This window comes from Equus quagga, chromosome 1 (genome assembly GCF_021613505.1).
Source record: "Equus quagga isolate Etosha38 chromosome 1, UCLA_HA_Equagga_1.0, whole genome shotgun sequence".
NCBI lineage: Eukaryota > Metazoa > Chordata > Mammalia > Perissodactyla > Equidae > Equus > Equus quagga.
Window position 1 is genome coordinate 9,558,373 of NC_060267.1, and position 16,442 is coordinate 9,574,814.

The window sequence follows — 16,442 nt, forward strand, 5'->3', positions numbered from 1 at the left end:
CACCATCCTTGAAGGTTGGAGTCTAATTCACTGAATGACCTGTATTTATCATATCAGCATTCTCCAAAGTGTCCCTAAAATTTTAGATCCATAGTTTAATAGACATTTCTGAAAATATGATGTCTATGGTAAAATAGCTTTGGGAAATGTCAATAGATTTCTTTACTATAATATAATCAGAGCCTTAAAATTAAAATAAAAATGATTTCTCCAACAAAGAGTTATGCTAGTGTTTCCCAAACTTATTAAGACAGAGAACACTTCAGTAGTGTTTATCTTGTTGGCTAGTATTCTCTGGAGTGTATGCTGGGAAATGTAAAACTACACTTGAAGATATAAGCATCATTTTTACTTCATTGGATCCTCCAATTACTACATATTCTAAACTGACTCAATCAAGAAAACTCAAAGAAGATCCAGAATTTTCATCAGAAAGGCAAAACCCAGGCAAACTGGATAAAAAATGGTGTCAGTAGATATGAACGAAACTAAAATTGAAATTTTACGTCCTTAATTGAGAATGGATTCTGAGAGTATTAATGGCAAAACATTATCTTATCAAGGAAAACAAGCTCAGTGATCGCCACCAAAAAGTTGCTGTGATGTATACTTATCACTGATTTTCTATTGTTGGCATGGGGTTAAAATAACTTTCAGATAGGAAAAGAAGATGTAAATTTAAGATAAGCTTGATGAAAAAGGGATGTAAAAATATAAGTATGAAGGAAAAGAGCTTATAGAAAATATAGGGTTAGAAAGAAAGAAAGCTGATAAGGTATTTTAATTAATTGTTCTGATAAAGGGCACTGGCCTGGTTGAAGAGAGTGCTAATGTAACAGAGTCCTTAAAATTTTTCTTGTTTTTGTGTAGATTTCTCACCTTCCTCTTAAGTTTCTATTGAATACAGACTGTTAAAAGGAGAAAAGAAAGAGCTAGAAGGCACACAAAGGTAACTTCTTGGAAGACAATGTATTTGTTAAACTCTAAAATATGTTTGCCCTCGAAGTGTTAGTCTAAGGAAACTGTTATATCTGTCTTCTCTGTGTATATTTGGCCTCAGGAAAGTATGAACCCAGCTTCTCTTCATCATACATTGTCTGTAATAAACATCAAGTTCCTTAAAGGTGGTGTTTACACAACTTTGTATTCTTCAGTATTCCTATTTTAGTACCTTTCCAGAGTAAGTATTCAATAAATATTTGTCAGTGAAACTCCTTCTAGGTGAAGGAGATACAAAGATGAATGCTATTCAGCTCTTTCCCTCAAGGCATTAGTGTTCTAGTAAAAAAACAATATGACTTTACAGTATGGAAAGTGCTATGGAAGAGTTATGCAAAGCCCAAGGACTACACATAAGCAGAGCACCTAACCCAGTTGAAGAGGCGACCTTGACTGATTCTTCAAGGATAAATAGTGTTAGAGGCCAAGAAATGATATTCCCAATAGAAGCAACAGAGAATGCAATAGGCAAGAATTGAGAGAAAGCATGACAGAGAGGAGAAATCAACATGACTGAAGCATTGCTTGAAGAATAAATATCAAAACCCTAGCCATCCATCCAGCTCTCCAGCTTCCACTTGTACCACCCTCTTCCCTCTCTGTGCTCAACTCACAGTTTTTAGCTCTTCAAATGTGCTAACCTCCATCTTGCTTAAAATAGAGGACATGCTGTTCTTTCTGGTTGGAATTTATTTTCCCAACTTTGTATAATTAAAAAAACCTCACACCAAACCTTGAAATCTCAACTCAAAAATCTCCTAGGGGAAGCCTTTCCAGACTCCCAACTAGGTCATACATGTTCTTACACCATTTTCTATCTTTCCTCCGTGTTCTCATCATTGCTTGTAATATACTTTTATCTGTGTGATTTTAAAAATTAATGTCTGGATCCCAAACTAGACTACACATTTCATGAAACCATAGACTCTGCCTATTTTGTTCAACATTTACTGCCTGTACCTGGTAAAGTACTTTTCATATAGAAAGTACTCTATAGATATCTGTGGACTGAATGCATGAGTATGAAGGTAGAAAGAGATTATAAAAATTAGTAAGGGTACAGAGAGGATAGATATCCTATGCAATGCTAACATTGTATACTTTATCTGGAAGTCTCAGGGGAGGAATCAAATTTTAAATAGGGAAGTGGAATAAACAGATAAGTATTTTATAAATATCAGTCTACTATGTTAAAAATTGATCAGAGTGGGATAAGACTGTAGGTAGATTCCAATTAGAAAGTTACCACAATAACACAGGGAAGAATTTATGTGACCTGAACTAGGCATTAAGCTGCTGGGATAGAAGAAAGTATGAGACTCGAAAGATGTTGAGGAGATGGAATAAAATAGGACTTAGTAACTGTTTTGAGGTAAGAGTGAAGAAGGACTCAAAGGTTTCTAGTTTGGACAAGTATGTGGATGGTGTTGCTGCCCACTGAGACAGTGAAATGGGAGTGGGAACTGATATTTGGTTTTTTTTTTAATGTTGATCATAAGAGTTTTTCAGTGGCTATGTAGATTAAATCCAAGATTCTGAGAGCAAAATGACTAGAAAATGAATTTTTAAAAATTTGTGGCAAGAAACACATAAAATTTATCATCTTTACCGAGTGTACGCTTCAGTAGCATAAATTACGTTCATATGATTTTGCAGCCATCACTAACATCCATCTCCAGAACTTTTCCATTTTCCCAAATAGAAATGCTGTACCCATTAAATAATAACTCTCATTTCTTTCGTAGTCTTCTAGTCAAAGAGAGCTTTTGCGGCTACAAATTTAAGAGATCGAGTTTAATGACTATGAGCAACTAAAAAAGGATTTGGGATAGTGAGGGAAAGAATCCATCTTTAGGGAAAGTCATAATTTACAGAAAAAGGAGAGGATTTGAAATATTTGGGGATTGAAAGTAAATCTGTCTCAGCTTAACCAAACAGTTGGGTGAATGACTCTAAGATCTGAAAATATTTTAGAAGAGGGGATGAGGCTAGAACTGTAAGATGTACACATTGGAATGACAATGAGGTTACTATGGAATTCATTTTGCCATTACCCTTAAGGAATTTACGTTCATACCTGTACTGTCACAGGATTAAAGAGTATAGGCATGAGGACAGGTGAGATAACCACGTGGAACTCAAGATCTAAACACAAAGCCGAGTAAAACAAACGTGTGGGCATGTATCTGCAAAATTGTACATGTAACTCTAAGCAGAAGAAATGAATATATGTGAATGCAAATTGAGGACTGGTAGAGTCTTCATCTCTTTTATTTTGAAGAAAAAATCTTTATGGAAAAAGTGGCATAGCTACATCTGCTTCTCAAAGCTAATTACTGAGATATGTATTAAATAGCAGATACATGGGTTTTTCCAGTATAAATTGTTTCTCAACTTGAGGGTTGGAGTGTTACTGTATATAACTCTTTTTAAGCTTAAATTTATCTTTCTCCTTTATTCCAATCAGCCTATATCTAGGTGCTGAATTCAATAATTATTTATTAATCACCTGCATACATCTGGCTACAATGTTAAAAATCTAAAATAAAGAACTGTCTGATCATTTTTAATAATCTGCATGTCTTCCAAAATTCTCATGGAGGGAAACTGTTTGGAAATCTGTTAGATTTATTTATTTTTATTACATAAATATTAACTTCTGGAATAGTTCTAGATGAATGGCTAGAATCACTCTACTTTGAGAAAATTTGGTCATCAATATTTTAATAAGAAGAAAATTTTGAGTTTCTGAATTATTTTCAGAAAGTTTTGATACTTCTATTGCATTATTTACCTATCTTTGTCCAAAGTGTGATCTAGTGATGGCGGGTGATCTGTGAAGGTCTCCAGTGTTTGCACAGTAAGATTTTTCTAATATTAATAATGAAAGCACCCCAATGGCTAAATTTTGATCTTTGGTATAGATCCATATTTGCCTTCTCATATACTCCATTGGCAACTTATTAAACCAGAATCAATCTCTTCACCCAAGTGGTAAGGAAAGGGTAAAGGATTAGGGGTTCAAAGCCAGGCTTGCATCCCAGGTTGATTATTTATCACCTGAGTGACTTAGTTCAAGCTATCAATGGGCATCAGTTTTCTCATTTTCAAAGTGGAGCTGGGTGGTGGGTGATGCAGGTGAGATAGCAAATTTAAGGATGATTGTAAGTATTAAAAGAATACCAAATTCTTCTGTAAGTAAAAAAACCAAACTACATGCTATTATTATTTATTTATTGACAGGCTTTTCATTAGGGGCATGTAGGTATGGATAAGTCAGGTAAGCAGAAGGATTTTTTTTTTTTTGATAAGTGAAGTGGTTTGTAGCATAAAAACCACAAACTTAAAAAGAATTTTATAGTTATTCTTTCCTTTACTTGTTTCAGGAATTCTTTCACTCTAATACTGATTTTCTGTGTAATGCCCTCATGGCATATTCTGACTTTTGAGTTATCTCCTCTTTTTGGTGTCCTTTCTAAACTGGTTGACACTTGAGAGCAATTTATATTTATGGATTTATCACCTAAATTCAAGGAACATATTATTGCAAAAGGTCAGATATAAATGTGCACTTTCTTCAGAACTAAAGAAACATTTGAAACTCAATACACTATGAAATTTTAAATTGCTTCTTAACACAGTAAGCCATTCCATTCAGAAATAATGCTTTTTATACAATTTAAGGGAGCAGTATTCAGAGCTTTAAAAACCTTTTCTTAATCTCTTTTCTATTTCCATAATTTACTATTTCATAAGGTACAGTCCACTATTTTGATGTGTACATCTCTCAAAACAAATGTATAAGCTCTTGTCCATCTGGTCAAGTAATAGGTGAAATATTTCTGATGATTACTTTGATTTTTTCTTGATACCTACATAAAAATTGATACAAAAGTAAACTTTATCATGAAAACTGGGAGAAAAATTCACTATACTTCAACAGCTCAAAAATCAAGTCTCTTGGGAATATTTCCTAATTTAAAAAAATCTACTTTTGTGGGAGTGACATCAGCATCATGGCAGAGTGAGCTCTTCCCTTAGACTCTCCCCCCCAAGATACAACAAAAAGTACACTCGCAAACCAACAGAGGGCAATCACACATCACAAAAGACATCTGAGAGACCCACACAGTCATACTTCTGAAGGTGGAGGTGCTGGACCCTCTGGGACAAAGTGGAAGGAGATAAGGGGATCTCCTCTCCTTCCCAGGCAATGACACAGGGTGCAAGACTATGCATGGCTCTGAGAAAAGAAGGGGGAGGGGTCACTTTCTGAAGGAAGGCCCTCTTTTTCCAAGTTCCTTCACAGCCCGTGGGAAAGCTCCACACAGAGGAGGCTAAGCTATTGTGGGGTGTCATCATCAAGCCAGCACCCTAGGAGAACAGATAGTGAGGGCAGGGCAGGAATGACCCATGGATCGCACATGCAAGAGAGAGTACCCCTCTCCCCGCCAGGCACTCCATCTCAGGCAGTCAGCCAGAGGGCTCATGCATACATTAGAAAAGCAGCAGCTGTGAGCAAGCAAGCCAGCAATCACAGACAGGCCCTGTCAGCATAGATTCTAAAGGACAGGCACAGACACAAAGGATTGCAGCAGGCTCAGAATACACAGCTCCTGACCACCCCCCAGTGGTGGCAGGTGGAATCTGCAACCAGATACTCTTACTATGCAAAGGCACAAATATATGCCATCAAAAAATATCCAGAAATATATTAACACTCCAGACCAGAAGGAAAATAACAAGCACCCAGAAGTCAATCCTGAAGGCAGATAAATTTACAATCTAAATGACAGAGAATTCAAAATACTGTCATAAAAAAACTCAATGAGTTACAAGGAAATTCAGCTAGGTGGTTCAATGAAATCAGGAACAAAATCAATGAACAGAGGGAATTCGTAACAAAAGAGATTAAAATTATAAAGAAAAACCAATCAGAAATGTTGGAGTTAAAAATACAATGGATGTTATAGAGAACAATCTGGATGCCCTGAATAACAGAACTGATGTTATGGAGGACAGAATTAACAATCTGGAGGACAGAAACATAAAAATGGTTTGGATGAAGGAGGAGAGAGAACTAAGAATAAAAATAAATGAAGAAATTCTCCAAGAAATATCCCACTCAATTAGGAAATAGAACATAAGGATTACAAGTATTCAAGAGGGTGAATGGAGCAGAAAGGTTGTTCAAAGAAATAATAGCTGAGATCTTCCCAAACCTGGGGAATGAGTTGGAAATACAAGTAAAAGAAGCTAATAGAACTCCTAATTACATCAATGCAAAAAGACTTTCTCCAAGGCATATAGTAGTAAAACTGGCAAAAGTCAAGGACAAAGAAAGAATAATAAGGGCAGCAAGGCAGAAGAAAATAATTTACAAAGGAACCACTATCAGACTTTCAGTGGGTTTCTTAGCAGAAGCCTTACAGGCTAGGAAAGAGTAGAATGATATATTCAAAATTCTGATAACAAAAACTTTCAGCAAAGAATACTCTATCCAGTGAAATTATCCTTCAGATATGATGGAGAAATAAAAATTTCCCCAGATAAACAAAAGCTAAGGGAGTTCATCACAAGACCTCCTCTACAAGAAATGATCAAGAAGTCCCTCATACTTGAAAAAGAAAGGGATTACAAGCCTTGAGCAAGGAGATAAATAGGCAGACACAATCAGAAAATTGCAGCTCTCTATCAGAACAGGTTAGCAAACACTTATTTAAAGACAAAGGGAAGGAAAACATCAAAAATAACGATAATCTTGTCAATTTAACCACAAACTCACAACACAAGATAGAACAAGTTGTGACAACAATAACTTGGAAAGGGCAGAGGAAAAGGATGGAATCGTCTTAGACCAAGGAAATAAGAGGCTCTCAGAAATTGGACTATCTCATCTATGAGATTTTTTATACAAACCTCATGGTAACCACTAAAAAAATAATCAGAACAGAGACACAACTGATAAATAAAGAGAAAACTGAGAAAACCATGATAGAGAAATACAAAACTGAATTGGTAGTCTGAAATACACAGGACAAGAAATAAGGGAAATACAGAACAACCAGAAAATGAATGGTAAAATGGCAGCATTAAGTTCTTATATATCCATAATCACCCTAAATGTAAATGGATTAAATTCTCCAATCAAAAGACACAGAGTGGCAGGATGGATTAAAAAACAAGACACAACAATATACTGCCTCCAGGAAACACATCTCAGCTCTAAAGACAAACAAAGGCTCAGAATGAGGGGATGGAAGATGGCACTCCAAGCTAATGGCAAACAAAAGAAAACAGGTGTTGCCATACTTATATCAGACAAAGTATACTTCAAGATAAAACAGGCAATGAGAGACAAAGATGGGCAGTATATAATAATAAAAGGGACATTCCACCAAGGAGACATAACATTTATAAATATATATGCACACGACACAGGAGCACTGAAGGACATAAAGCAACCATCAACAGACCTAAAAGGAGATGTTAATCACAACACAAAGATAGTAGGGGACCTTAACACCACACTTACATCAATGGATAGAGCATCAAGACAGAAAGTTAACAAGGAAACAGTGGAATTAAATGAAAAGCTAGATGAGATGGACTTAATAGATATATATACAATACTCCATTGAAAAACAGCAGAATACACATTTTGCTCAAATGCACATGGAACACTCTCAAGGATAGATCATATATTGGGCCCCAAGGAAAGCCTCAATAAATTTAAGAAGATTAAAATCATATCAAGAATCTTTTCTGACAATAAAGATATGAAACTAGAAATCAACTACAAGAAAAAAATTGGGAAAATGACAAATATGTTAAGACTAAACAACATGATACTGAACAACCAATGGATCATTAAGAAATTAAAAGGGAAATGAAAAAATATCTGGAGACAAAAGAAAATGAAAATACAAATACTAATTCATATGAGAGGCAGCAAAAGTGGTGCTAAGGGGGAAATTCATAGCAATACAGGCCCACCTTATCAAACAAGAAAAATCTCAAATAAGGAATCTTAAACTATGGCTACCAGAACTAGAAAAAGAAGAACAAACAAAGGCCAAATTCAGCAGAAGGAGAGAAATAATAAAAATTACAGCAGAAATAAATGAATCTGAAACAAAAATAAAAACAGTAAAGAGGATCAATGAAACAAAAAGATGGTTCTTTGAGACAATAAACAAAATTTACAAACCCTTAGCCATACTCAATAAGAAAAAAAGAGAGAAGACTCAAATAAATAAAACTGGAAGTGAAAGAGGAGAAATTACAATGGATACCACAGAAATACAAAGAATTATTAGAGAATACTATGAAAAGCTATTTGCCAACAAATTGGACACTCTAGAAGAAATCGATAAATTCTTAAACTCATACAACCTCCCCAAACTGAATCAAGAATAAGTAGAGAGACTGAATAGAGCAATCACAAGTAAAGAGATTGAAACACTAATAAAAGATCTCCCAAAAAACAAAATTCTAGGATCAGATGGCTTCTCTGGAGAATTCTACCAAATATTCAAAGAAGATTCAATACCTATCCTTCTGAAACTATTCCAAAAAGTCGAAGAAGATGGAACACTTCATAACACATTTTACAAGGCCAACATCACCCTGATCCCAAAGCCAGACAAGGATAACACAAAGAAGGAAAATTACAGACCAATATCACTGATGAACATAGATGGAAAAATCCTCAACAAATGTTGGTAAACCAAATACAGCAATACATTAAAAAGATCATACAGCATAATCAAGTGAGATTTATATCAGGGATGGAGGGATGGTTCAACATCTGCAAATCAATGTGATATACCACATTAACAAAATGAGGAATAAAAACCATGTGATCATCTCAATAGATGCAGAGAAAGCATATGACAAGATCCAACATCCATTTATGATAAAGTTCTCAATAAAATGGGTATAGGAGGAAAGTACCCCAACATAATGAAGCCCATATATGACAAATCCAGAGCCAACATCATATTCAATGGGGAAAAACTAAAAGCCATCCCTCTGAGAACAGGAATAAGACAAGGGTGCCCACTCTTGCCACTCTTACTCAACATAATAATGGAGGTTTTGACCAGAGCAATTAGGGAAGAAAAAGAAATAAAAGGAATACGCATAGGCAATGAAGAAGTGAAACTCTCACTGTTTGCAGATGACATGATTTTACATATAGAAAATCCTAAAGAATCCATCACAAAACTATTAGAAATAATCAACAACTACAGCAAAGTTGCAGGGTACAAAATCAATTTACAAAAATCAACTGCCTTTCTATACTCTAATAACAAACTAACAGAAAGAGAACTCAAGAACACAATCTCATTTACAATCGCAACAAAAAGCATAAAATATCTAGTCATATATTTAACCAAGGAGGTGAAAGACTTAAACAATGAACACTATAAAACATTATTGCAAGAAATCGATGATGACATAAAGAAATAGAAAGATATTCCACGAACATGGATTGGAAGATTAAATATAGCTAAAATGTCCATACTACCTAAGCAATCTACAGATTCAATGCAATCGCAATCAGAATCCCGATGACATTCTTCTCAGAAATAGAACACAGAATCCTAAAATTCATATGGGGTGACAAAAGACCCCAAATAGCTAAGGCAATGCTGAGAAAAAGAACAAAGCTAGAGGCAATCACAATCCCTTACTTTGAAACATACTACAAAGCTATAGTGATCAAAACAACATGGCACTGGTACAAACACAGACACACAGATCAATGGAACAGAATTGAAGGCCATAAATAAAACCACACATCTACAGACAGCTAATCTTCGACAAAGGACCTAAAAACATCAGCAGAGAAAGGAAAGTCTCTTCAACAAATTGTGTTGGGGAAACTGGACACCCACATGCGAAAGAATGAAAGTAGACCATTATCTTAACCATATACAAAAATTAACTCAAAATGGATCAAAGGCTTGAAGGTAAGGCCTGAAACCATAAAACTCTTAGAAGAAAATATAGGCAGTACAGTGTTTGGCATTGGTCTTAGAAAGATCTTTTTGAATACCATGTCTACTCGGGCAAGGGAAACAGAAGAAAAGATAAACAAGTGGGACTTCATTAGACTAAAGAGCTTCTCCAAGGCAAAGGAAACCAGGATCAAAATGAAAAGACAACCACCAACTGGGAGAAAATATTTACAAGTCATATATCCGACAAGAAGTTAATCTCCAAAATGTATAAAGAATACACACAACTCAACAACAAAAAAAACAAACAACCTGATCAAAAAATGGGCAGAGGATATAAACAGACATTTTTCCAAAGAACATATACAGATGGCCAATAGGCGCATGAAAAGATGTTCAACATCACTCATCACCAGGAAAATGCAAATAAAAACTATGCTAAAATATCACCTTATGCCCTTTAAAATGGCTATGATCACCAAGAGAAAAAAATAACAAATGTTGGAGAGTATGTTGAGAAAAGGGAACCCTCATACACTTCTGGTCGGAATGCAAACTGGTGCAGGCACTATGGAAAACAGTATGGAGATTTCTCAAAAAATTAAAAGTAGAACCACCATATGATCCAGCTATCCCACTATTGGGTATTTGCCCAAAGAAATGGAAATCAACAATTCAAAGAGACTTACGCACACCTCTATCCATTGTAGCATTACTCACAATAGCCAAGAAATGGAAGCAACTCATGTGCCCATCGACTAATGACTGGATAAAGAAGATGTGGTATATGTATACAATGGAATACTACTTAGCCATAAAAAAAGACAAAATCATCCCATTCACAAGAACGTGGATGGACCTTGAGGGTATTATGTTAACAAAATAAGTCAGATAGAGAAAGACAAACACCCATGTGATTTCACTCATTTGTGGAAGATAAACGAACACATGGACAAAGAGAAGAGATTAATGGTTACCAGAGGGGAAAAGGGTTGGGGGTGGGCATAAGGGGTAAAGGGGCACATTTATATGCTGACTGACAAATAACAATGTACACTTGAAATTTCACAATATTATAAACTATTACAGCTTCAATAAATTTTTTTTAAAATCTACTTTTATTGGCAAGTACATGATCTGCTTTCCTTCATTAACACAGAGTCAATGCAGTATCTTACTGAGGGAGCTTCATTTGCGTATCTTACTAAGCTTTCCAGTTAGTCTCTTTACATAAACTTTTATTCTTTTTACATAAACTTTTTTAAAAAGCTAATACATATGTTAAAAGCCTAGTCAAATAACTATTTAAATTTAAAATTTAATGTTATATTCTTGATGCATAGTCAAATTTACATGAATGACTTTATATTTCAGACCTTAGGATATGCGATGATATCGATGAAAGTACCTTTATTCATCCGTTAATTTAATCAACAAGTATTTTTGAGTACCTGTTATATGTCAGAAGCAGATGCAATCCACGGTCTCATGGAACTGAGATCCAGAGCAACACAAGATATACAAATACATATATACACACACACGCACAGAAATTCCAGTGAACAAATATGTAATGATAGGTTGAGAAAAGTGTAATGAGACAGGAAATGTTATAGAGAACAATGGCAGAGGGGCTACGGAGACAAAGGTTTAGGGAAGATGCTTCTTTGGAGGCTATATTTTGTTTGGGATTAAAAAATAAGAAGCTAGCTGTTCCAGAGCTTGAAGATTCCAACACGAAAATACAATAGGTGAAGTTTCTGAGACGGGGAAATTCTTAGCAGAAAGGCAGCAGCTGGGTGGTACGATGAGAAAGGGAGAGATTAGATGAAATGAGATTGGAGAAGTAAAAAGGGACCCTGATAAGGAATTAGAATCTTATTCCAGGAGAATCAGAGTGGAGAAAGGGGGGAAGTAGATGGTTTTATCCTCCAACCTTGTTCCCCATCACTCTGTGGAGCACTTTATATTTCTCTCATTTATTCTTCACAATAACCTTTTGGGAAATCTGTTATTATCCTGAAATTATAGATAAGAAAAACAAGATTTACTTGCTGTACAATTAGTAAATGGAAAAGCTAAGATTCAGACCTAAGTGTGTTTGCCTACAACAGATGATTCAGTTTTACTGTAGCCCACTACCTAACAGAGAATATAAAATTGAACTGGGCCATGAAAGGCAACACTCTTACCACCACCATCTCTAAGCATAATGGGATTATACTTATTTTCATTATGGTTATTTATTTCATTATATTTATTTATCTGCGTGTGTTTGCATATTACTAATTCCCGGGCTTACTGAATTCATGAATCTCAATTTATTCCCTTTTTATTACTCACTAGATCAGGTTCTTGAAAACTTTTGGTGATCAACAAATATTAATTGAATGAAGGAATGAATGAATGGATTAGCTGATGTATAAATGAAAAGTATGACATTCTTTAGGTAATTAGAATAATAACAATTAACAAAAGTTTCTCATAATGTCATTTTCTTTAAGACATTCAATGCTCTTTGGGGACACTATTTAAAGTATCTTGCTATCATGATATTATGCTCCTGTGTTTTTATACCACTTATAAAGACAGATTATGAATGGAGTATTAGTTCTCAACGATTAATGTACAATAAGAGCCACTTTTTTCAGAGTTTTTCAGTGATTTTGATTTGTTTCTGCAGTATCCTAACGTAATTTTGAAAATCTACCTTTGACATACTTTAACTTGATATCTAAAACTTTCCATTATAACTTTAAATAGTTGTGAAGGGTGTAACCTCTTGAGTATTATAAATATAAACATTTTAAGAAAATAGTTTAGTCATTTTTTTAGTACAGCCAAAGGAATATAAATGTTGGGTGATTTGATACCCAACATTTAAAAGAAAACATGAAAAACCTTTATTCAATAGTTGTAAAATTAACAGTATTCATTTTTTCTCTAACCCTTTTGTCCATTTTATTTTCAGCAGAGAATTTAATCTTAATTCAAATATCTTATGAGCAAGAGTCTTAATGACCACATTATCACAGTTCTATGCAAAACAGCATATAAATTAAATTAATTTTAAAAGTAGTCTGTGACAATAAAGTTCTCTGTGTTAATCTTTTTCTTTTGGATTGAGTCACCATTATGATTATTATTAGTATATGTTTTACCAAAAGATTGCAAATACATTTCAAATTTTGATAACAAAAATGTAACAGAAAAGTAAAATTTCATGGGAAATTCATCCTTTACTGAGATAAAATTTACTCTCTCCCAATTTAGATCATGCATCCAATGGTGAATATTATTTTTTGACCAGAATGAGAAATGTTTTAACATTAATATACCCCTAAGCTTTTAAAAATTAATCGCTGAGAAAACTTGTTCACATAAAAAGGTCGATGGGATTGGAAGAAGTTTTGTAATAGCAACAGAATATGACTCTTTGAACTCCTTTTGAGTTACATGCCAAAAATTTTAGTAATCCATTATCAAAAATTATATTTAATGATCTATAAGCTGACAACTCAATTGGCTTCTCTTTTAATTTTGTTGAGAGGAAATAATTAGAAACTGCTGTACTTGCAAAAAGATTTATTTTCTAGTCATTAGTGACATTTACCTTCTCAACATCAACACTTTAAATTATCTCTGTATTTGGCACCTGGGGGATTTACATGCTGGAGATGCTCTGCCATCGTTAGATGAGGCCTAATTTTGTGAACCAGAAGACCCAGTACAAGATGGGATGTAGTAAACGAAAGCCAGGAAAGTATATTCTCAGCAGGTTCATTTTAGGAAAAGCATGTGTGAGAATCAAGGATCCGGAAATTGATTCTCTTAGAACTATTTGAGCCTCCACACTTCTTTGGAAAAGACTTTATGTGCCCCCAGAGATATGTGTACTTTTTTTGTAAAGTGGATAACATAAGATAATAGCTAAAAATTAAGATGTTTAAAATTTAGCCTCATAGATTTTTTTTAAATCAATTCACCCTAGTTGATTCTGATTTCTGATGCAGGTTATTCATAGACTGCTTTCCAAAAAAAACAAAAATTGTATGGAGAAAGTAAATGCTTACATAATAACACTAGGTAACAGTTATTGATTGCTTTGTCCCAAGGACTGTTATATGTTACATGTTACAACTATTTATTCATTAAATCTTTTCAATTCTATGATGTAGGTATTACTATTATTTCCATTTTACATTTGGAGAACTTGAGTTAATCAGAAGTTAAATCACTTGTGTAAGATATGCAACATAGAAAAATAGGGGAAACTTGAGAAAACATGAGATTGGAGAAAAGTCAAGGCATGGATAGCCTAGAATTCCAGGCTGTGAAGTAAGGATGTTATGGAAAGGAAGGTTATGGAAATCTATGGAAGGATTTTATACAGGAAAATTATATACTCAGATTAGTCTAGATGCAATGGAGAAATGGTTGCATTAAATTAAGGCTTCTTGGGGCCAGCCCAGTGGCACAGTGGTTAAGTATGCACCTTCTGCTTCGGCGGCCCAGGGTTCGCCAGTTCAGATCCCAGGTACAGACATGGTACCACTGGGCACGCCATGCTGTGGTAGGCATCCCACAGATAAAGTAGAGGAAGATGGGCATGGATGTTAGCTCAGGACCAGTCTTCCTCAGCAAAAAGAGGAGGATTGGCAGCAGTTAGCTCAGGGCTAATCTTCCTCAACAAAGAAAGAGACTCCTTAAACTTGAATGTGCCTACAAGTCATATGGGGATCTTGTTAAAATGCAGATTATGATTTGAAGGTCAAGTAGGGCCCAAGATTCTGCACTTCTATCAAGTTCTCAGGTAATGCTGATATTGCTGGTCCATGAACCACAGTTTAAGTGGCAAGGGATCAAGACTGTGTAGTTCAATATGGCAGCCACTAGCTAGGTGCAGCTTTTAAAATTTAAATTAAAGAAAATTAAAACTTCATTTCTTCAGATACACCAGCCACATTTCCAGGGCACAATAACCACAGTAAACAAATATGATATTTCTATCATTGCAGAAAGTAATATTGGACAGTGTTGACTTAGGAGAATATTGAAATATTTCAAGGAGAAAACAGTGATATTTTAATCAAAAGCAGTAGCAATAGGAACAAATATCAGTAGAAAGTAAACAGTCCTCAAGCCTGATTGGAATAGGAGAAAGGGAGGAGGAAAGGCTGACTCTGGATTTTTGGTCTATATAGGAAAATGGGAAACATAGCTGGAGTAAGTTGGGAGATGACAAATTCCATCTTGAATATATTGAGATATAGGTGCCTTTGAAATGTCCAGATTGAGATGTACATTAGAGTCAGCTGGGTATACAGGAGTGGAACTTAGGAGAGATATTTGGGCTTAAAATATAAAGATTTGAAAGTAATCATTTGATTAACAGTTATTATTATGAGGAGCCATGGACTCCTTTAAGAATCTGATACATATGCAACCAACATAGGAGCACCTAAATATATTAAACAAATATTAACAGACCTAAAGGGAGAAATGGATAGGGATACAATAATATGGGGTGTTAATCCCCTACTTCCAACAATGGATAGATTATATAGACAGAAAACAAATAAGGAAACATTAGCCTTAAATGACATATTAGACTAGATGGACTTAAGAGACATAAACAGAACATTCCATCTAAAAGCAGAAGAATACATATTCTTCTCAAGTACACATGGAACATTCTCCTGGATAGATCATATGTGGGCCACAAAACAAGTCTTAAATGTATGAAGACTGAAAACATATCAAGCATCTTTTCCGACCACAACGGCATGAAACAACAAGTCAATTACAAAAAGAAAACTGAAAAATTCACAAATAGGTAGCAATTAAACAACATGCTACTGAACAACCAATAAGCCAAACAAGGAAACAAAAGGAAATCAAAAAATATCTTGAGACAAATGAAAATGGAAATACAACATACCAAAACTTAAGGGATCCCACAAAATCAGTCCTAAGAAATAAGTTCATAGTCATAAAAGTCTAACACTAACAAAAAAAAATATAGAGTTCATGGGTGAATGGGTAAAGAAGACGTGGTATATATATATAGATATAGATATAGATATAGATATATAGATATATAGATATATATATACAATGGAATACTACTCAGCCATAAAAAAGACAAAATTGTGCCATTTGTGACAACATGGATGGATCTTGAGGGTCTTATGCTAAGTGAAATAATTCAGACAGAGAAAGACAAACACCATGTGATTTCACTCATATGTGAAAGATAAACAAACACATGGGTAAACAGAATAGATTAGTGGTTACTAGAGGGGAAAGAGGTAGGTGGAGGGCAGAAGGGGTAAAGGGGCACATATATGATGGTGGATAAAAACTAGACTACTGGTGGTGAACATGGTGCCGTCTATAAAGAGACTGAAATATAATAATGTACACCTGAAATTTACACAATGTTATAAGCCAATACGACTTCAGTAAATAGAAAAG